Raw genomic sequence first — 24,315 nt, forward strand, 5'->3', positions numbered from 1 at the left:
AGTGACGTTTGTTTTTTTCCTCTCCGCCGCTGGAGGAAGAGGGTGAGGCTGGTGCGCATGCGCGAAGCCTCATCCATCCTTCCTAGGCTGTTTGTTGCTGAAGAAAGAAGCACCGGGTGAGTCTCTGGCTCGTCTTTAGATAGATAGATAGATAGATAGATAGATAGATAGATAGATGTGTGGTGGGTTTTTAAAATTGAATTCGCCTTTTTCTTGCCCAGGAATGGCCAGACTGCATCCAGACTGGAGAAATAAGCCGGTTTGGCCCCGCTTTAACTCTTTGTGGCTCTCTGCTATGGAATTCTGGGAGTTGGAGTTTGTTGTGGGGCCCAGAGCGGAGCTCCGCTCCGCTCTGGGCCCCACAACAAACTCCAACTCCCAGAATTCCATAGCAGAGAGCCAGACAAAGAGTTAAAGCGATGCCAAACATGTGTGTGTGTGTGTGTGTGTGTGTGTGTATATATATATATATATATGAATATATATGTGTGTATATGTGTCTGTATACACCCATCCCTCCATATTTGCGGCTTTGACATTTGCGGATTTGATTATTCACGAATTTAATCAATACGTTCTCTCTAGGAATATCTAGGTCCTCCTCCAGTGCAACTCTATGGTCAACTTTAAAAGTTGCACTGAAAGGCTTAGAGATTCCTAGAGTGAATAATACTCTTCTAGGCCTTTGTAGCTCCTCCAGCGCAGTCCTCTGGTCAAGTGTCTGTCGGACGTCGGCCACAGAGTTGCGCTGGAGGACCTAGAGAGTCCCAGAGAGGTGTCTTCTTGGGCAAAAGCGTGGTGTTTTTGCTATTTGCGGTTTTTCCGTATTCGCATTGTGCCCCTGACGCTAGCGAATACGGAGGGACAAGTGCATTCCAAAAGGCAAATCTTTATTTTGCCATTTTACACTGAGAAACAAACCACCTTCAAACATAGTTTATAAGATGTTTCACTAAACCATCCTTATGACAGTCTTTGGCTGTTGAGTATAATACTAAACTGCAGTTAGAGGAGCATGGAAGCATTCCATCCCAGGCACCAAATGTCAGAGAAAGAGAGGGGAGCTTGAGGCTTATGCAATAAGACATTATTTAATAAAATGTCAAATTGATGTTACAGTTTATAGCATGCTTTCATTTTATTTCCATTGGTACTCCTTCATGTGATACAACAATGTAATTTTTATAAAACCCACATGCCTAGGTATTTTATATTGTTTCCAGTAGTCAGAAGATGTTCTTTATCTCTTCCAGCAGGCCTTCATGGAATATCCCCCAGATACATATAGATTCCCCATACTTGGAGCATTCTGTATTTGTACAGTCCTGGCCATGATGGGTTTGCTCACTGCTTTTGCGCTATGATAGCGTGTGCTTTTAATGTAAATGTGTTGATTTTAATGTTTGAATTTTAATCTTAGAACGGTTTAATTCCTTTTTAAGGGGGGGTTGTATATATTTGTATTATTGTTATCTCTGTACATCTGTATTATTTTAATTGTTGGAAGCCGCTTTGATTGTTTCTTACAAATAAGCGGAATATAAATTAAAAAAAGCCCCTGGGATCTGTTGGGGTTTGGTTCTAGGACCCTCCCTGGATACCAAAATCAGTGGATGCTCAAGCCCCATTAAATACAATGGTTAGGAAAATGGTGTCCCTTATATATAAAACAGCAAATCAAGGTGTGCTATTGGGAATTTATATCGTTTTGGAATGTTTTCAAGCTGTGGATGCTTGAATCTGTGGATAAAAAATCTGTGGATACAGAGGACTGACTGCATTGACTGAGACACCATTTTATTATACCATTACATATAATGGGACTTTGGAACCAAACCCCAGCGGATACCAAAGACATGTTGAGCGAAGTGCTGGACTGGTAGTACTGATGCTGAAAATAGGTGCCAGCAACAGTGATTCGTGGTGCAAATTAAGCTTTGGTTTCATACTGAAGGCACATCCTCCCTGCCAGATTGCTGTGGCCAGTTGCTCATCCATGACTCAACTGCAGATTTGTTGGTTTATGGAGGGCTGTGTCTTTCCTCTGTTGGCAGAGTGAAAGGTACTGCTGCAGGCTAATAGAAGGACTGGTGACCAGGATTCCTGCCACTCCTTTACTGGCAGCAGATACATAGTCTGAAAGAGCAATGGATTTTATTTCCTCCCGCAGTCTGCCTTTCTGTCTGAGTCTGCCTTCTTGTCTTCTCTTGCTGTGACATGGTTTCTGACCTGGCTAGGACAATGGGCTCAGTGCAGCCTCTGTGGCAAGTGTCAATATTGCTTTGGTGGGGAGAAATTGACAACCGTGATGTCTTTGAAAACACTGCCTTCTTATATTGCTGTCCACTTACTCTTTTGCATTTTCCCCATCTTCAGAACTGAACCCATTCACTTGCTTAGTTGTTCAGCCTTGATTGCAGTCCTATATATGCTTTTCTTGGAGTCACACCCTCTGAATTCAGAAGGGCTTTCTTTTGATAAACAAATTCAGATTATGTTGTTAGGAGCATCCGCATTCCTAACATATAATGAGGGCATATTGCGATTCTTGATTTCCAAAACACACTGCAGAAATAATCCAGTTTGAGGACACTTTAATTGCTGTGGCTCTGTGCTAGCGAATCCTGGGAACTGTAGTGTATTGTGGCACCAGAGCTCTCTGACAGAGAAGGCTAGATGTCTCACAAAACTACAGTTCCCAGGATTCCCTAGCACTGAGCCAGGGCAGTTAAAGCGGTCTCAAGCTGGATTATTTCTGCAGTGTGTTTTGGGCCTGAGAGCTACAAGATTTTGATTGCTTTAGGAATTTCAAAGCCAAGGAATATTGATGCTCATACATGACTTCCCTTCCCTCTTTCCTATTTTGTATGGGAATTCTTCAATAAATGTGGCATGTTTTCTTAAAGAGACCCAGGGTGGTGTAGTGGTTTGAGCATCCAACTATGACTCTGGCGGCCAGAGTTCAAATCCCAGCTCAGCTATGGAAACCCATTGGCTGACCTTGGGCAAGCCACACCTTCTCAGCCTCAGAGGGGATCAAAGGGGGAAAAAACCTCTGAACAAAACTTGCTAAGAAAACCCTGTAATAGGTTGTGTGTCTTCAAGTAGTTTCTCACATCTGGCAACCCTTAGGGTCACTATATGTCGGAAATTACTTGGAGGCTCATAACAATAAAGTAGCAGCATTTTAATTGGAATGTGGTAATGGTCTTGTTATGTCATTGTCACTATGCCATCGCTTCCAATTCCCACCACATTTTATATAGAGTTCAGGGCTGTCCAAGAGTCCCACCTAGAAGTTATGAGGTGCCAGGGTCCAATCCCACCTAGAAATTATGAGCTGCTGGAGTTCACCCAATTAAAAGAATTGTTTAGATATCTAATGGAAATTTGAGCTCTGAAATCAGCTTGGGCAAACCTTGGGTGGAGCTGGCAAGCGTGTGCTAGGTTGCAAAGTCTCCTGTGTATGTGGCAGTGTCCCTGCTATTTTTAACCATTACGCTATCACACTGTGTGGCTGGGGACTGTGCTTCCTTGCAAAGGAGAATTTAACGGATTCTTTGACATCAGGGCTTTAGGTATTCCCTTTTTTTTAAAGGGCTAGTTACTACCACAGTCCTTTTTAGAATTAGATACCTTTCGTTCTACACAGTTTCCAACCGCATATCAGTTAAAGGTTTGTTGTTACTACTGTATATGTGAACCAGCCTTCTCTTTTTCTAAGAAAAGAGATTTCATCTAAATATTAGGAAGATCTGTTCTTATTGTAAGAGTTCTTTCACAGTGGAATAGACTGTTCCGTACCTGTTTTTATTTTATTAATGAACTGGGACATGTACATGACAAAATATATGAAACCTATTTGTTCTTGGATTACTTGAAAAAACCAAACAGAAATGCCTTGTTTCAACATGAGCTAATTAATATAGACCTCGATTTTAGATCCTAATGTCACAGTAATAATTGCCTCTGAAGCTGCAGTTTTACAAGGACTGCATCCCATTGAGGCTAGGTAGAAAAGCATAGGATTGTACTGCAAGTGGCATTCATCTGTAATCGCACACAGGCAATCACAACAGTTAGTTAAGTATATGGTCCCTTTTTTCTGTGTGTGACTGCTAAAAATAAAGGGATTTGAAAAAAAATCCCGTAGAAGATCTTTTCATACTTCCTACAGAAATATTGCAAGATTGTTACCTGCATTATTTAGTCTAGCTTTTCCCAACTGTCCACGCATTCACTGGCTGGGGATGATAAGATTTGTAGTAATGACATCTGAAAGATACACAATTGGAGAGCGTTGCCACAGTACATAGCTTTAGGGAGGGTGTCACTTGTAGATGTCATTCATACTCTATTTAATGGCATCCCAAGTCCTTTTATTACTACCTGAATGTACTGATTTTACATAATTTCAGAAGTTAAGCTGGGCTAGGTCTGTTGAGTATTTGGGTAGAAGACCACTAAAAAATAACAGGATCTTAGGAAGCAAGCCTTCCTATAGTGCAGCTTTTTATATGTTTTTTTTAAAAATGATTTTGCAGAAAAAAAGAAAAATCTGTTAAAGCAAACAGTGCAAACAATAAAAAGCATTTGGTTGCAGGTTGTATACCTCTACAAAAAAAAAGCCAATCAACCATTACTGTATATTTGGATGGCTACATTTACATGAGTCTACAAAACATGTAAATCCAATTGAGATACTGTGGAGGCCTGAAAAGTGCTGACATTGCCCTTATTTTGGGACCAATTTAAAGACTGGTTATTCAGTCCAGGCATCTGGAGCTTAGTAAAAGTATGACTGTGACAAGTTGCTAAAATGTCTCTAGCCAATTCATATGTATCCACAAGACTGCTGATGTAATAGTTGTGGAAATACTAGTTTTGATGGAGTTACTCCAGTCTGTATGTCAAACAGCTCATACCAAGCAGACGCTTCCAATAATTTTATCTGAGATTAAAATGTTGGGTTAAATGATTCCAGGGAAGCTGATCAGGAAACAGGGATTACAACCCCACATCTTGGGTGTATTCTTGGATTCAGACCTGACCCTGGATGCTCACATTTTTGCAGTGGCAAGGAGTGCATTTGCACAGTTAAAGCTAGTGCATCAGCTGTGCCCAATCCTTGGGACATCTTCCTTGGATATGATGACATGTGGTTTAGTTACATCCCAATTGGATTACAGTGAGCCTTGTGGTTTGCGTATTGGACTAGGACTCTAGAGACCAGTGTTTGAATCACCACTCAGTCATGGAAGCCTACTGGGTAACATTGGGCAAGTCACACCATCTCAGCCTCATGTGGAAGCAGTGGCTTCTTACCAAGAAAACCCTGTGATAGGTTTGCCTTAGGCTCTGTATAAGTCAGAAGTGACTTGCACACAGCAACATATTAACTGGAGTATGGTAAAAGTCTTCCAATGTAAGTGTCTGTCACTCTCCTACCGCTTCCATTTTAGAAGAAGTTCAGGAGTGTCCAAGATTCCCACCTAGAAGTTAAGAGGTACCGGAGATCAATCCCACCTAGAGGTTATGAGCTGCTGGAGTTCACCCTTTTGTTAATTATTTAGGTATCTAAGGGAAATTTGATCTCTGAAATTAGCTTGGACAAAACCATGGGTGGAGCTGGCAAGCGTGCACTAGGTTGCAAAGTCTCCTGTGTATGTGGCAGTGTCCCTGCTATTTTTAACCATTATGCTATCACACTATGTGGCTGTGGACTCTTTGTTGTTGTGTGCCTTCAAGTCATTTCTGACTTATGGTGGCACTAAGGCAACACTCAAACCACTACACTACACTGCTACACTGGTTCTCTGCTTCTGTGCAAAAGGGAATTTAATGGATTCTTTGACATCAGGGCTTTAAGCACTCCCTTTTTCAAGAGATTAATTACTGCCACAGTCCTTTCTAGCATTAGATGCTTATAGTTTTATACTGGTTCAAGCTGTATATCAGTGAAAATTTCATTGTTATTATATGTGGCCCAGTCTTCTCCTTTCCCAAGAAAAGATATTTCACCTAAATATTAGCAAGAATCTTTTTTAGTATAATAACTGTTCGACGATGCAATAGACTGCTTGGGAAGGGTAAGCTCTTCTTCATTGGAGGTCTTTAAACAGAGGATGGATAGGCAACTTTCAGGAGTGCTGTTGTTGTGTGTTACTGACTAGATGGCCCTTGAGGCAGTTTCTAAATCTGTGCTTCCCTAAATCAGAAGACATGTGACCTCTTGGCACAAGAGATACTCTGGATCTAAGATGGAAAGATTAGTTCCTTCAGAGCATTTTGGAATATTTAAGGGTTTCAACAGACAGAAATACTGAACATGAATTGTGGTCAGGTGTACTAACGAGTAATCTGTCTGCTTTTCTAACTGTCCAGATGCTCTTGGCCTATTCATCAGGCTCATTCTTCTCTATAAATTAAAACTTCATATTGATACCCATGGCATTATAAATGTTTAATGCATTACCATTTTTCTAAATTGTACTAAATTGGGAAAGATGGGGAAGGTAACTGGATTGAATGAACATTCTTAAAGGATGGTATAGTACTTGTTTTATATTACAGTACTAAGGAATTGGCAAGTATACAGTTTTATGACAAAATATATGAAACCTGTTTGTTCTTAAATTACTTGAAAGAAATCAAACACCAATAGCTTGTTTCAAAATGAGCTAATTAATATAGACTTGGTTTTTAAATCAGGATGCAACAAAATAGTAATTACCTCTAAAGGTGCAGTCCTGTTCCCAGTTTACAAGGACTGCATCCCATTGAGGTCAGTGGGCTTAAATTTAGGTAGAAAAGTATGGGATTGAAATTAAAAGCATGGGGCAATAGCCTTCAACCTTGTCAGACACAAGAACTACCTTAAAACCCAACCTAAAGCAAGGAACTCGCTTGTATTCCCCACAACCTTTAGCTGTAAAAGCAAATCTATCAATAAAACCATTCAACTGCTGAATCTGAGATTTACAGTAAAACAAAATTCACCTGTGTGCTTCTCCAGATCAGATATCATCCCTTTGGAAATATTGGGTTGTGGTGCCCTGCCTTCTTCAGAAACAAGTTATTATTCTTTTCTCCCCTAAGTTCCTTTTTTCTAATTTCATAGGAATCTCTCTTCTAAAATGATTGGTCTGTCGTAATTAGGAGCAATTAATTTGTCTGGTTCCTAATCTTCCCATAGTTGCAAGCCACAGTAGGGCTATATAGTGACATTATCCATGGGTAAATTGTTTTGAACACATATCCAGAACAATAACATGTAGTTTAAGAGCATTGCATTGTAAATGGTTGAGTGCCAAATGCAAAATGCTGAGACTGCAGAGATTAGTGGCTCTGATTCTAAAGTTGTATGTTTCTTAAATTTTAATCTAATTCATAATTATCTTGGTATATTCTCCTTCAGACATGGTGGGGCTTGCTTCTGGGGAAAGAGGTGGAGTCTAATTTTTATTATTCAAAAATTAGTACAGATGTATTGAACAATGGTACTCTGTTTTATAAAACTGTTATCTTAATGCTTGCTTAGCTAGCAGAATACTGTTGCATTGAAATGAATATTTATCTAAAATGTGTTATTTCTTGGCAAAAGTAACTACTTGTTGGCTCCAGTATGACTGTTGCAGTCATATAGGAGTACCAGATATGGCAGAAATCAAAGCTTAGGGATGGCCCAAGAGCATGATTCCTAATGTGAGATCATGCAGAACGAATCCTACAGGAATGATACTGATGTGGTACAAGGTTGGGACGAAGGCAATGACTTAACTGACAGAAGCGCAACTCTGACTGACACTAACAGTTTTAACGGGACAGTTTTCTCTGATGGCCGTTAATTCTCACTCTTTCACATAGTCCATTATCAGAAGTAAGAGGGAGAGACTGTGGTGTCTTAGCACAATGTGTATACTGTATTAATATATGAGTTTACATCACAGTCTCACTTGTAACAAAAGAATTCTCATAAAATTTTTCTGTTTAAAAAAAAGCTAGACCTCCGATTAAGCAGATTTTTAGCATGGTATATTGGTTTAGTGGCTTGAGTGTTGGACAACTCTGGAGGCCAGTGTTTGAATCACCACTTAGCCATGGAAGCCTGCTGGGTGACACTCTTTGCCTAAGAGGAAGGTAAAGGCAAAAGCGCCTCTGAACAAATCTTGCCAAGAAGACCCCTTGTGCCTTCAAGCTGCCTATCAACGTATGGTGAATTTTGTAGGGTTTTCTTAACCAAAGAACAGTCAGGTGGTTTTGCCAGTTCTTTCCCCTGAAATATAGCTTACAACACCTGGTATTCATTGGCAGTCTCCCATTCAAGTATGAACCAAGGCAGACCCTGCTTTAGCTTCCAAGATCAGAGGGGATCTGGTGTTTTTAGGATAGGGTCACCATAAGTCAGAAAGAACTTCAAGGCACACAGCAACAAGCAGATTTTATTGTTTTAATACTTCATGACTAACAGATGAGCCCCTTGACAGAGTTGTATCATGTTATACAGTTCTTATGGTCAGGGTCACAATTTGCATCTTTCTGTATCCTTTTACACCCCACCCACTTCCATAACCATGCAGCAATGCTTAAAACTTTCTAACTTTAATATTGTACTTTATAAGTGCTTCTGAAAAAGTAGATTGAAATTCATAAAAGGCCAGGCTGAAATAAATAAATTGATCTTAAATTTGCTGCTAGATTCTTCCCAATTATAGTCTCTTTGGCTATAACAGTGAATCATCCAACATTTAATTTGGATTGGCAGTGGTACTTGGCCTATGAAAAGTTCAAAAAGTGTTATAATATATAGTGTCAGCTTCATTATAGGAGCCAGTCTTCAGTTGCTTCTTAAATCATTGCACAAGCACAAAGCAGTCAGACTGCTATAAATTCCTGATTCAAAAAACTCAGAGGCTGACCTTCCGAGCTGGTTTGCGCAGTTGCTATGGGAAGTGCAAAAGGGGGCTGAATAAGAAGTGATTCTACAATAGGAAACTGGTGTGTCTGCCTTAGGAGAGGGACAGAATGGGGGGGGGGGGGAGATGAAGAAAATAGTGCTTTCTAAAGGCATCATCACATTAAAATGGTTTTGGAAAAACGTTGCTATCCTCACATAGAGAATTTTTGTTTTGCTTAAAGGGTAAAGTGAACCTTTGTCAATATTGGGATTAAGCAAATTGCCTATCATATTATATTACTTTCCTTGAGCAATTCTTTTTTTTTTTTTTTTTTGCCTTCTCTTGAATTTGAAAATTCCTGATATAAACAAAAGGATCCCAGTTCAGAGAAGTTGCTCTATTTCAGTGAAACATAACTCATTTCTCATTTACTTCAATGGAGTTTGTTTAGTGCAGTAGTCTCTGGAAAAAGAAGGGACTTTTAAGTTGGCAGTTGTTCAAAGAGGTGGTCGTCTTTTTAAAAAACCTTGGTTTCAGCCTTGTAGCATCCAACTTTCAGCTTCAAGAAAATGGTGGAATAGTTTTTTGAGGTGTGTTTTATTTTTCAGACCATTTCCACATGCAGGTGAATGAAAAGAGACAGCTAGAGTTGACCATTATACAACAGAGTATCCCAGTCTTTGGTTAGGGGTCATAACTTGGAGAGGCAGTTTTTAGAGTCAGTGTTCAAGAAAAAAAAGGAAATAATGCAGCATCCAGATGTTTGAGAATGATACAAGAACAGACATATTCTTCGCGTAATAAAGGCAAAAATAAGAGTAAGTAAAATGAGAAAAATTATTCTACCTCATTCTTCCAGTTTTCAGATAGGATTGCCCTACAATATTTAAACTTCAGGTAATCTGTCCTGGTTTTCCTAGATTGTGTTTGAATTTGATGTTAAGCCCATTTAAAGATTTGGGCTTCAAATGCCTTGGAGGTTGTTCAGAAAAATGATCATAGAATCATTGAACTGGAAAAGACCTCAAGGGCCATCCAGTCCAACCCCCTGCCGTGCAGGAACTTGCAATTAAAGCATTCCTGATAGATGGTCATTCATCCTCTGTTTAAAGACCTCCAAAGGAAGAGATACCCACTTTCTGAGGGAGTGTGTTCCACTGTTGAACAGCTCTTACTATCAGGAAGTTCCTCCTAATGTTGAGGTGGAATCTCTTTTCCTGTAGCTTCAATCCATTACTCCATATCCTAGTCTCTGGAGCAGCAGAAAATAAGCTTGCTCCCTCCTCAATATAACATCCCTTCAAATACTTAAAGAGGACTATCCTATCACCCCTTAACACCTTCTCTTCTCCAGGCTAAACATACCCAGCTCCCTAGGTCTCTCCTCATAAGGCATAGTTTCCAGACCTTTCACCATTTTGGTTGCCCTCTTCTGGACACACTCAAGCTTTTCAATATCCTTTTTTAATTATGGTGCCTAGACCTGGACGCAGTATTCCAGATGAGGCCTGACCAAGGCAGAATAGAGTGACACTATACTTCCCTTGATCTAACTAGACACTATACATCTATTGATTCAGCCTAGAATCGCATTGATCTTTTTAGCTGCCGCATCATACTGTTAACTCATGTACAACTTGTGGTCTACTAGAACTCCTAGATCCCTTTCACATGTACTGTTGTCAAGCCAGATGTCCCCCATCCTGGTATCTGTGTATTTAATTTTTTCACCCCAAGTGTAGTATCTTACATTTCACCCTGTTCAAATTCATTCTGTTAGTTTTGGCCCAGCTTTCTAATCTATTAAGGTCATTTTGAATTTTGATCCTGTCTTCTGGGGTGTTAGCTACTCCTCCTTATTTGATCAAAAGATTGCCTTTTAATTCAGTGGTGGGGGAAAGTATAGCCCTCTAGATGCTGGACCGCAGCTCCCAGTGTTAATCGTTATGGCTGTAGTGGTTAGGGCTAAAAGGGGTAGCAATCCAACCAATCTTTACACACTCTACATTTTGTTCATCCGCGTTGCAGTTCCTCAGGGGCAGATGACTAAAACTGTGGCTTCATTTGGAGAGATGGTAGTCTCTGATCTTGAGAGAAAAGCTATTTTATAGGGATGTGCAGGTTCCATCCAATTAAACAGGAATGGAAAATCCTGCTCACAAGTAGCTCACAGATTCCCCCCCCCCCCAAGTTCACAGAGTCTGCTGCTATAGCAAGATTTGCATCCTCCTCCAAATTTGTACAGCTTCCTCCAGCTGTCTCAGTAAGAACTGCAGTTGTGCATGAGAGGGACAGAGAGGCTAGTATGATGCATACCTATGTGTAATATACTTGCATGCATGTAAGATTCACACGTCAGATAAACAGTGGTGACATAGAATAGAGGACAACAAAAAGGCATTAATTGCTGAGGGCAGACTTGATTAGTAGTTGTCCTGGGTGGCAGGGGCAGGGTTGAAGGTAATACCTTGCTGTGTCTCAGCTAGTCCTTGCTATATAGTGAAAGACAGGGCTGACAACAGAAGGGGGAAAGAAAGTACAAATCACTGGATAGGATCTAAAAGCGGGTCTGAGGCCCATCTATATTAAATATATTTTTGTTTGAGGGGGGCAGAGGAGAACCAAATCCCATAATTTTTGAGCTGGTTAGTGTGAAAACAGCCCTACTCAGAACAGACTAGGCGCTGAGTATGTAGCAAAATGGCCACAAGCTATATGCCAAAGGATGCAAGTGTTCATCTGTTGTGTATCTTAGCTGGTCCCCTTCTTCCTGATGTACAGGCCGAGGGGAATGAGATGTCCCACATGAGGCAGGCCTATATAAAACCTCAAAGTAGTGTACAGTCCTGTGAGAGTTCACGCTCTCATAAGCTCTCTAATTTCTCCTCTTACAAGACTTGAGATGGGCTTTATATAGGCTGCCTCATGTGTACCTGCCAATCCTGAGCTGGTCTGGCAACACAGAGGGCTATACTTTATTGCTGTCCGTAAAACAAGGCAACTTGGGGGGGGGGGGGGGGCTGTGACTGCTCTTGTTGGCTCTAGCTAAAGACAGAATTAGCCTATGCATTTACAGGACACTACTGGCAGCATTAGGCTACCTGCTGTGCTCTCACTTCCAAGAGATGACTGCTACTAGGGTGCTTGCTTCCACTCTTTTGTTAGTAAAGGGTGAGGCCATCTACTGCCCATCCACTCTGTTTGATTCTTGCATGTTTTTGGTAGTACCTCCGTTTTGCTCTTCCATAAAACACCTGTCTGTCTTTCAGATTGATGCAGTAGGTCTTTCACCTCTTGCACATTTTTGTAGTCTACCAAGTCCATAACTAGTTAGCAGGAGGAGTAAACAACTAAAGTGGGACATGTCACAGTGGGTAGTGTCCCCATTGCAGCTAAAAAGCTGCTTCTGCTTTGTGTAATTGTTAGCTGTTGCAATTTGCTGCAGACCACTATGAATAGATCATCATACAGCGATTCTCAGAAGCCTTCTTACTTTTGTCCTGCCTACTCACCTATTTTGTTCTCATATTTGTGTTTACTGAAAGAAAATTAACTCTAGGTGAATAAAATAGTTAAGGAAATCTTGTGTTTTGTTTTCTCTTTACCCATCATAGTCAAATGTGTGAAACTGCTTAGCACTAACATAATGTTTGACAACAGAATTTCAATAGAATGTTTTAGCAGGTATAACTTAGTGGTAGTTTGGTCATCCCTATATCTACCAAAAAACAAAAACAAAATCCCAAACAAACCACTGCAAGTACTGTTCAGTATGGAATGTAAGCATATTAGCTGCCTCTGGTCTCTGAGATCTGCACTGTCAGCATGAGCACTGATGTGCAGAAAATGTGTAACCCAAACAACAAACTAGCCATTTGTACCTCTGGGGAATTTGCAGGGTCAGTCTGAACACATGCACACAAACTCTCACTGTTTTGAACTTATCTTGCAGACTGTCTTGGAGATTTTCCTTGTTTAAAAGAACCTCCAGTGATTTATAGGGACCTTGGGAGTCAACTAGTTTCGACCTCCTGCTGAAGGAAAGATTTAACATCAGCTTCTCTGATAGAAGGGTGTCTAAGGCCTGGTAGAGACGGGCCTTGTGGCACGTCTTGATGACATGCTAAGGTTGCCTTGGGGCATCGCTTACAAACGCCCCGCAACCCTAGCATGTATTCCGTACGTCAAAATGGTGGCACCCTGTACAGATGGGCACCACCATTTTGACGTGAAGGAAGCTTAGCATCTGCACGTTGCAGCACGATACTAATGTTGTGAATGAGCCATTGATGCACTGTGGTTTTGCCAGGCTATGCAGGGACTGCCAGATAGTTCCGGCTACACCTCCACCTCTACTCAAATGACCACTGACTGGTTATGTACCAAGCAAGCTCGCTTGCATGGCTGACTAGCCATCTGCTTTCACTCTCCTAGACCTCTGCATAAGTACTGTACTCTGGTGAAACTTTATATTCAGTCTGCTTGAAACTGAATCTTTACCTTTTTTTTACCATATCCCTCACCATCCTGGTCATCTTTCTGTAGGTATGTTTTCAATGGTCAGTGTCCTTAAAATACAGTGGCCAGAACTGTATTATTAAAAAAAATACAGTGGCCAGAACTGGACACAGGTCTCCATTAGTGCCCAGTCAGGGATTTCTTGGTGGCTGCTCCCATGCTTTGTAATTTCCTCTTCTGTCAGGCCCACCATTTTCACAATAATGTTTGTTGGGAAATGTATGATATGGCCTTCTTGGTGACTGCTCCTAGAATTCTCTTGCTAGTGATGTTGGAATGGCACTCTCTATGTGGCTCTTCCATCAGCAGGCAAAAATGTTATTCCAAAGTGTTTTTAGCAATGTTTTTGAGAACTGAATGTTTTTAAATAAAAGTACTGTATTTTAATAGGGGGATGTAATGTTTTTAATGTTAGTGTTAAAACTATAATTATTATTTTAATTGTATGTTCTGGGGAGATGATGATGATGAGGGAATGTCCAGATTTTTTCAGTTTTTCCCCACGTCTTCAGATCTCTGTCTTGGCTCCAACTTCTGTTATTCCATAATTTTATACTCCTTCAGACTTCTTGATGTGTTAAATCAACACACACCCTCAAAATTTTTGTCACTCTTAATTTTATTTCAGAACATATTCTGAGCATGTAGAGTTTCAATTTTTTTCTAGAGAAAGTTAATACTTTGTTAAAGTAAAAATAATAAAATGAACACCTGTAAATCATCTGCATATTATTGACTATCGTTGGGCTGCATTGTTTTTAAATAAGAAAGGACTCTGTAATGAGCAGCATTGGTCCTATTGGGTGCTGGCTTGCCTGGACCAGCCTAGGCGCTAATTCTGAGTTTATATACTGCATTTGTTTGATGGTCATTTAGAGTCCCCCAGTCTTCAAAGTTCAGGTCCAACTTTAGCCACACGAATGTTTTTTGCTTACCAGTGTAGACTTTGATCTTCATACTGTGTGATGTCAGAACAAAAACGGTATGGTATAATTCCAATTTTATTAAGAAGGCCTGCAATTTAAGTAAAGTATGGCTTTGAATTGCAGTATTAGCTCTTCTGCTTCATGCACTCTTTAGACTCGTCAAACCAGTCTTTAACATTTAATTTCCCTTGATGTGACCACATGCAGTTCTGCATACAGCTATGCAGAATCAAACTGCTGTAGCAGGTACAGATTCCATGGGGTGTGGCTGGAGCAAAGCCACCCTGGCAATGGGAATGCAGTGTTAATATTTACCTAACATTAGAGTAGAAGCCTTGTTTTTCCTCTTGCATGGTATAAGCAAAAGACAAGGCTACCTTTATGATGGGTACTTATCTCGATCATGAAGCGGAGCAAAGGCCAGCCCTCCTTCACCCTACCCAACTATGTACTGGTCCAAAGCTTTGATGCTGCTTTTAACTGAAGAGCGGCAGGTATATATTAGTGTGTTGCATGTTTGTCTGCCCTTACTTGTCTGCAGATAAGGCAGGTTTGCACATTGGAGGCCACAGTCAACTACTGGTATGTATCTTGGCATGCTATTAAAAGGTGAGGAAGAGGCTTCACTGAATAAGCCTTTTTTCAGCAAATGGTTTTGGAGGAAGAAAGGTGAAAAGGGAGTATTTCTATTTGTATGATATGAGGGGTGGGAATGGACAGGTAGAAACAGAAAATTATAGCTTCCAATCTTTTCTCTGCAGTCACCAAGGTCTCCCCAAGCTTTCCAAAGCTCACCCACCCTAATTTTGGTGGGGTGAAACCTCAACCCCACCCCATGCTTTCCAGAAAAGAAATTTACTCAAAATATCTTCTTACTCCCTCCAACTCCTGAAAATTGGCCAAAAATCACCCCAAAACCTAGAATTGAACTGGGAGTGAACTTTTCTGGTCACTTAACACTGATTTTTACTAATGAATCAAGAGGTGTGGCCTGCTGCAGAAAAACAATTTATGAACATTGGTCCCTGAAGCAGTTGCCTGGTCTGCTGAGTAAAGAAATATACGGTGGATGATAGAACGTGGATCTGGAAGGCAAGGTATAACAATTCTGCATGAATGCCTGTGGCACCGAATAGATTAATTAAACACCATGAAGAATATAAAACCATAAGCTAAAAACTGTAAGCCTAAAATCTAGAAATAATAAAGTGGCCCCTGTTTTAGCCTTCTTTCAGAAGGCTTTGATAGGCTATCCTGCTCAAGGACTCCCTCCCCCCCCCCCCATTCAGCCCCTGAGATAAGCCCTACTCCTTTTCCTTGTTGCAGTGGTCCAATGATGTTTGAAAGAAGTTGTCTCCATTTGAAAACAAAGCACCTAGAAATATTCATATGAGGACATAACATTCCCTGATAACTGGATCTCCCCTTTTCTTTTAGATACTGAGCAGAAACTGCTGCTGTTTGCATGTTAGTTTGCCTTTTCTGGTAGTCATGGAGTGATTGGATAAAACTATCATCTTCAGCTTGCAAAATCCATAGAAAAAAACAGACAGAAATTACTGTTTCTGATTAGGAGTAATAAGAATATATTTTCTGGCTTGGGTTGTAATCCTGAACACCTTTAGTAGGGAACAAATTTCATTTTAATTGACAGAAGTTAATCTGGAGCAAATAAATAAAAGTTGTGGTTACAGAATTTATCCTGTGATGTCTCTGACATTCCTTGAACCGTGGATATTATCTTCCTTTATTACATGTATACCTCCCTCACCCTTCTTCCAAGGAACTGTTTAAAAGAACCACAAACTAACATAATGGCAATTTGCTATCCTGTTTGTCTCTTTAATGGGGATTTGAGGAGTACTATGTGGTGGCATATAGTAAACTAGCCAATTGGTAGTTTTATTTTCAAAAGCAAAAAGCTATGTACAGTGGACCCTTGTTATACGCAGGGGTTTGGTTCCAAGATCCCCCGTGTATAACAAAATCCGTGTATGCTCGTCCGATTAAATATAATGACATAGCAAAATGGTATCCCTTATAAAAATGGAAAATCAAGGTTTGATATTTGAAATTTATACTTTTTTTAACATTTTCAAACCGTGTATGCTTGAATCCATGTATAAAAAATCCATGTATAAGCAGGGCCGACTGTAGTCACAAAAATTTCTCAAAGCATGTGATAGCCGTGTTCATAGAATCATAGAGCTGGAAGAGATCTCAAGGGCCATCCAGTCCAACCCCCTGCCATGCAGGAACACAGAATCAAAGCACCCCTAGCAGATGACCATTCAGTCTCTGTTTAAAAACATCCGAAGAAGGAGATTCCATCACTCTCCGAGGGAGTGTTTTCCACTATCAAACAGCTCTTACTTTCAAGAAGTTCCTCCTAATGTTGAGGTGGAATCTCTTTTCCTGTAGGTTGCATCCACTGCTGCGGGTCCTATTCTCTGGATCAGCAAAAAACGAGTTTGCGCCATCCTCAATATGACACCCCTTCAAATACTTAAACAGGGCGATCATATCTCCTCTTAATGTCTCATCTCTAGGCTAAACATACCCAGTTCCCTAATCCTCTCCTCATAGGGCATGGTTTCCAGATCCTTTCGCCATTTTGACTGTCCTCCTCTGACTAAGTACAGTACCTTACATTTCTCCCTGTTGAAATCCATTTTGTTAGTTTTGGCCCAGCTTTCTAATCTATTAAGGTCATTTTGCATTTTGATCCTGACCTCTGGAATATTAGCTGTCCCTCCTAATTTGGTGTTTTCTGCAAATTTGATAAGTATGCACTCCATTCTTTCATCCCAGTCATCAATAAAGATGATGAATAGTACTGGGCCCAGCACAGAATTCTGTGTTCAGGAAAGCAAAAGCACTTGTGGTATGGAGTGGGTTGTGTGGTTTTGCACATTTCTGATAGGGATAGAAGTCACCTTATGGAGAATTTGTGACCAGTTATCATATGAAGGGTTCAAGTTGGGAGAGACCAGGAGTAGGCACCATTGGCTGTCCTAAGGCTTTGTGCTACAACTTCAGACAGACAGCTAACATAGCCATTGGTAAGGAAATGTGGGAGTTAAACATCGAGAATTATCTGGAGGACCAACCGTTCATCATCCTTGCTATAAAATTAGGATGATGGTTCCCAGATTAGCAGCTGTGCTGAAGAGACTGCTGTCCTTGCTTCAGGTTGTCAGTGATGAGATTGTTGGTGAATGGACAAAGTGACACCCCAGTTGCATGTATTTGAACAAGTGGGGCTTGAATAGCCAAATGCCTACTGTGGAGCAAGAGGAGGTGGCTGTGAGGAGGCCAGCATGGAGCACCTTGAGAATAACACAGTGATTTGTGTTCTTTAATACTTCCTAGAGACCAGTTTCCCCAGTGTACGTCTTGCATGTGCTGGCAGGAAAGTATCTGCTGTCTCTCCCTAAGGAGTCTGCCTGCACCTTTGCTGCTGCAGTAGGTAGGTCACCAAACTGCATAGTTACTCTGTCAGGTGAGGAGAGAGATGAGACCAGCAGATGCTGTTTCTGCTAACATTTACCATTATTATTATTATTATTATTATTATTATTACCTTGCTCTTCAGCCAAAAAGCTATCAGAACAGCTTACAAATTGTTACGTAATTAGACATTTCCCTGCCCTCATGTTTACAATCTAAAGAGACAAGACACAAAAGGAGAAGGGAATGGCAGTGGGGAAGGGGGGAAGTCCAGCAGATCTTCTCTCCCTCTGAGGCCTGGACCATGGCAGATGGACTGGAGGGAGGGCCCTTCTTCTTACTCTGATTAGGCTCAAGGGAGCTGGGCTGTCTTCTCTCCCGCTCGATGGTGGATGGAGGGAGGGCTTCCTTCTTTCAGGCAAGGCCCGATGGAACTGGTTTGCCTTTCTCTCCCTGTAGATGATGGTGGAAGGAGGGGAGGGCTCTCCTTTCAGGCAAGTCCTGATGGAGCTGGCTTACCTTTCTCTCCCTGGGGATGATGGTGGATGCAGGGGAAGGCTCTTCTTTCAAGCAAGCCCTGATAGAGCTGGCTTGCCTTTCCCTGGGGATGATGGTGGATGCAGGGGAAGGCTCTTCTTTCAGGCAAGGCCTGATGGAACTGGCTTGCCTTTCTTTCCCTGGAGATGATGGTGGATGCAGGGGAAGACTCTTCTTTCAGGCAAGGCCTGATGGAACTGGCTTGCCTTTCTCTCACTGGAGATGATGGTGGATGCAGGGGAAGGCTCTCCTCTCAGGCAAGCCCTGATGGAACTGGGTTACCTTATTCTCCCTGGGGATGATGTTGGATGCAGGGGAGGTCTCTTCTTTCAGGCAAGCCCTGATGGAGCTGGGTTACCTTTCTCTCCCTGGGGATGATGGTTTCTGTAATGCTGGTTGGTCCTCCCAAGGCTCTTGTGGAAAGTTAGCTTCTATATAGTGTAGGTTGCTCAACTGGGTGGGGGTTCTGCTTTCAGGAACTGAAAGACAAAGATCAAGGTGCTGTCCATTCTTCTTGACAAAGAACCTTTGCAGTCAGATGGAGCCCTCCATGGAGAGGGATTGAAAGAATCAATAAAGGAGGGCCTGTAGATAACAGTGACCCCTCCCCCAGGCATCCTACCAGGTTGCCTTGTATTGAATTAAACTGAACTTTATTTCTCTGATAGCTTCACTGACAAGTCAGGTAGGGTGTGGCCATGCTATTAGCATTACAAGAAAAAGTGGAAGACTAGCTGATGCTTAGTTTTTGTGGAAGGATTATCAGTAGACAAAAGGCAAAGTGTATTTTGCTTTATGGAATGTGCTTGTAACCTAGGAATTGGAGTTTGATGATAAATGGGCCAGGTTTAAAAGCTCTTGAGAGCCACATCATCCAAATACATTCTACTGTACTAACTTTCTTAAAATATTTTACTGCCTTGGTTAAACTTGCTGCTTTGCAGCAATTTGTTCTCTTTGGAAGATAAAGCTCTGCTAAATCTCAGTAGGACCCAGCACTGCTGTATCAACTTTGCAGAACGCAAAGGATGGGATTGGTGTATTGTAGCATGTTAAAGTGCTTGAAGGCCAGTGTAGCTCAGTTAAGGTAGAAAGCTGAATTGATTCTGGAAGACCTGTATCTATCTCACGTGTATCACAGAGCTATGGTCAACTTAGTGTTTTTAGTGTCTGTTCCTCATTTGTAACGGGGGGGGGGGGGGTGATACTGAATCAATCTGTGAAACTGAGATCAATATGGTAAATGTTGCAGATCTAAAAGTGCCATGATAGTTAGTCATGGTAATTTTTTTTAAAGTGCAAAGACCAATCAGGGCTACATTGTAAAGATGAAATTATTAGCAGTTGTAGCTATTTAAAGGGGTGAAGTCAAAATTAATATTTAACCCAACATTAAAGCTCCAGTTTTCTTCCGGAAGGTTCCACTTGGGAGGCAGCCACTCGTTTCATGTAGCATTTCATGACTTGCACATATATAGTCATACTGAACAGGAACACATTGTTCTGACAGTTTAGAGGACAGGAAAGCCTAATAAGATTGGTGTCTCTAACCCAGTTTAAAAACAGAATAGAATCTTTTTAATGGATTGTGCCATTTCACTTTGCAAATAAGGAATTGCATTTTGCTCCTCCACCAAAGTGTTCCTTGTATGTAGAAAGCTAGTCTGTCAAGAAGAAGGCTGAGCTGGACTGTTCTGCTAGACTTTGTAGTTTTGTATACACAAAGATTTTTCTTTACCATGAGTAAAGCATTTAAATATACAGCATCTACCACTTGCAGCCTGAAGTATTGTCGGTGTGTCGTGTGTACCTTCAATTCGTTTCCAAGGGCCTGTACAAACAGGCCAAAATAAAGCTGCTTTGGGTCACTTTGGAGGTATGCTTCTTTAAATGATGCATGTGTCCTAAGAGTCCAGAAGCCAAGCTAAGGACTGGACCACAGCTTTGACACTGCTTCTGGCCTCTTAGGGCACATGCATCATTTAAACAGCATATTTCCAGAGTGACCCGAAGCAGCTTTATTTTGGCCTGTCTGTACGGGCCCCTAAGGCAAACCTGTCACAGGGCACAGACCAGGAACATCTTTACTGCTGACTATGTCAGCTAGGCTTCTGGTTGTGGAGCAGTCCTGAAGCCTCATGGTAGCATCAGATACTGTCATTATTTATTTGCCTGTCTCCTAAGATGACCAAGAGCTGCTTACAGGAGGTTTAGTTAAAAAGCTAAAAAGCTGGAAAAGAATTAAATTATAATTTTTAAATACATTTTTAAAAACACATTTCAAATATAATTACTAATAAAGATAAATACAGCACACCTCTTCACATACACTACTGCTACATAATACTGGCAGATTCAGACCTGATACTTGTCTGTAATCCTTGGTCCCAAGGATGATAGAAGACTGCTGCTTTACAGGAAAATAAATCTTTTCCAAGATGGACTATGACTCTGGAGACCAGAGTTTGATTCACAGCATGGCCATGAAACCCACTCGGTGGCCTTGGGCAAGTCACATGTTCTCAGCTTCAGGGGACGGCAATGGCAAACCTCCTCTAAAGAAACCCTGCTAAGAAAACCTTATGATAAGAGCTGCCACAACTAGAAGGCACACGAAAACAACAATATTGTAGTCGGCCCATAGATTCCCTCCTTGTGGTCATTCTGTAGGGTGGAGCCTCCTTTCCAGAAAGGCTGTGAATTAGGAGTACTTCAAATTATATGGACCCTAATTATGATTGTCCAAATTAGAAATACTAGCTTCAATACTTCAAGATGCAATGTGTTTTGAAGCCACTATGGATGTAAATATCACCTACTACACAAGGGACTCCTGCTTCACAGTGTCACACAAAAAAGTCTTTTGTGCAGGACTGAAAAGTGTGATCTCCTCAGATGATGCTGAACTGACACTGTTGAGTAGGGCTGATGAGAGGTGCAATCCAACAACATTTTGAGTATGGTACTTGTTGGTCTTTGGTGCTTTGAGAAGTGAGTGGTACAGGGCTTGTGATAGTTGGGTGAAACAGCACTCTTGAGTATGGGGACAAGTAAACGAGTGCAGCTAAGGCTTCTGAATAAGGAATCTTAGACTGATGCCATGAGCTCTTTGTTGGACTGCTAAGTAGATAAGAGAAGAAATCTGAAAAAGAGAAGGGTGTAATTGATTTTCCAGCTGTCCCTCCATTGGAAAGTAGCACAAGCTGTTGGTGATTTGAGTCCAGTATAATGAACTGTGTATGTACAGAAATGCACAGATTACATCCCATAATCTAGTTCAAACAGGACTGGGGCTGCGTCAGTTCAAATTAATATGCTTACCATCCTTTAGCAAACCAGTTTGTTGTTGTAATTTGAGTGCTGGACTAGGAGACCAGGATTTGAATCCCTGCTCAGCCGTGGAAACCTATTGGATGACCTTAAGCAAGTCACCCTCTCTTGGCCTTAGAAGAAGGCAAGAGTAAACCTCCTCTGAATCAATCTTGCCAGAAAATCCTGTGTGATAGGAACACCATTAAGCCAACATCAACTTGAAAGAGCATAACAAAAGTAACAACAAAACATCCTTTAACCGTCTTACTGCCCATTTTACTTTGCTAGAGAGTTTAAAGTTGTTTTGTTTTACCATAATTCAGGTCAAATGTCTATTTAAACACATACCTACTGTGCATTCATGACTGAATATCCCCAGTGAGTAAGCTGCATCTCTCTGCCCACCTGCTTGGATTCTTAGTTGTAAAGGAAGGAAGGATGTTTCTTCCTCCATGACCATCACAGAAACACAACGGAGTGGTGGAGGATGGCCAGAGCAGTATGTCTTTCCTCACAAATAGAAGCAGTTCCCTCTTACCATCTCTCAGTCTGCTAAGAGAAAGAAATTTCCAGTCTTTCCATTGATGAGGAAGACTTCTGCCTCCATCACAGGAACACCGGGTAAATAGTCTCTTTGCAGGAGGCTACTACAATGGTCTCTCCACATTTGCTGGGGTTAGGCGTAAAAAAACCCTGTGAATGTGGAAAAACTACATTATTACATCCACCCACCGCTCTGACCATATCTCTCCTTTATTATCATCCCTTCACTGGTTCCCCGTCCCCTTCTGTATTCAGTATAAGCTCCTGTTGCTGACTTTTAAAGCCCTCCATGGACTGGCCCTCCTTATTTATCAGACCTTCTTTCTCCAACACTTTCCCACTCGGGCCATCCGTTCTGATAGTCAAGGTCTGCTGTCTCGGCCCAGGATTTTCTCTGCCCCGCCCCAGATTCATCCCTTTTCACTTGCTGCCCCTCACTCCTGGAACTTCCTTTCCCCATGAGCCACACTCACTTCTTTAACTAGTTTCAAAACTGAGTTGAAGACCATCCTGTTCAGAGAAGCATTCCCAGGCATTGCATGAGTATTATTTGCTATTGGACATTTTTAATTTGTTGCCTGTTTTATTGAACCCTTTCCTATATTGTTATGTATTATTTATATGTATTATGCTATTATTTCTTAGATTGTACGCTACGGGCAGGTTTACTCTTATCTATTCTATTGTTTGAATGTACAGCGCTGTGCAAATCTACAGTGCTATATAAATAAAGCATAATATTAATAATAATAATACCTGAGAGAACAACTCTCTAGAAATCTCCACATCCTCTAGTGCAACTTTATGGTCAATATCTTCCAAAAATTGATCATAGAATCATGCTGGAGGACCTACAAATGCCTAGGGAAGTGTTTTCTCTAGGAATTTCTAGGTTCTCCAGCAGAACTCTATGGTCAACGTCTGGCAAGAGTTGTGCTGGAGGATCTAGAGATTCCTAGACAGAGCATATTAATCAAAGCTGCAAATAATCAAAGCTGCAAAAGTCAAAGCCACAAATATGGAGGGCCAACTGTATTTCTGTTTGTATATCTGGACCTGTTTATGGACTTACGTAGTTTGATACATCTTGCATTTTGTTATTTTGTGAATAAACTATAGGAAGGAATATTACCCACATGTTTTCTTTGTATTGCTGAGTTTAAGACTAGTGTACCTACAGCCTTTTGTTTCCTAAACTTCTCATAGCAAAAGCATGCTGTTTTTTTCTGAACTAAAACTGGCTGCACACATCACACTTTATGTTCTAAGTTATAGGCATGAAAGAAATGGCTCTTCAGATGTTGAACAGTAGTTGCCATCAAGCCTAACCACCCTAGAGAATGGTAAGTTCTGATGGGAGCTGCTGTTTAACAACATTGAAAAGCAACAGATTGCACACATCTGATGGAAAGCTAATTAGTTGTAAGAGTAAGACTATCCTGTCCTCAGAGAACTGTTTTATGCGTGTGACCGCTCTGAACTAGGCAAGGCAAACAGAAAATCCTGACTTGTACAGAAGTGTAATGGGCAAATTCTCCTGAGGGCAGAGAAATACCTAATCACTTGTGGAACAGAGGTGCAATAGTTTCTTAGTTTTTTTGTGGGGTTCTTGGACTATGTGGCCATGTTCTGGAAGAGTTTATTCCTGACATTTTGTCAGCAGCTGTGGCTGGCATATTCAGAGAATTCTGGGAATGAGTGGTGTGTGTGTGTGTGTGTATCTCTCTCTCTCTCTCTCTCTCTCTCTCTATGTGATCCTTGGTTGAGAACATGCGATTTACATGTTAATCTCTGTGTTGGTCTGTTGTTACCCCCCTCACCCTGGGTGATTTTCATTTCCATTTGCTGGGTCCTGATTTTGCTGTTTTTCAGGACTGGTAGCCAAACTTTGTTTTCTTTAAGCGTTTCTTCTATCCTGTTGAAGTTGTCCTTTGATGTATAGTAAAAATACCTTCCCTTTGGGTGGTTGTTTTGTCTTCACTCCTAAGGGTTTTTCTGAGTCTGGCAGTCCTTTTAATGTCTGAGCTGGAATAACTATTTGCCTGTAGAGCCCAGTCTTGGTGCTTCAATTCATCTTCCAAGTATTGGGGTTCACAGATCCTTTTTGCCTGGTCTACTAGTGTTTTTATTGT

General features: G+C 41.1%; 1 protein-coding gene across 6 annotated transcripts in view; it reads left to right on the forward strand.

Moving 5' to 3' along the window:
* Window positions 1-12: 12 nt before the first annotated feature.
* The window catches only part of KLC4 (kinesin light chain 4), a 74,374-nt gene continuing 50,071 nt past the window's right edge, over window positions 13-24,315 (forward strand). For 5 of the 6 annotated variants that reach the window (XM_089529108.1, XM_089529111.1, XM_089529112.1 and 2 more), the window contains exon 1: window positions 13-116. The gene's annotated coding sequence lies outside the window, so the exon portion shown is untranslated. Of the gene's footprint in view, window positions 117-14,905; window positions 14,924-24,315 lie in introns of those variants that run through there. The other variant, XM_089529110.1, reaches the window with a different exon arrangement.

The sequence above is a fragment of the Sceloporus occidentalis genome, unplaced genomic scaffold (assembly GCF_023333645.1).
Source record: "Sceloporus occidentalis isolate IW3139 unplaced genomic scaffold, rSceOcc1.0.p SCAF_6, whole genome shotgun sequence".
NCBI lineage: Eukaryota > Metazoa > Chordata > Lepidosauria > Squamata > Phrynosomatidae > Sceloporus > Sceloporus occidentalis.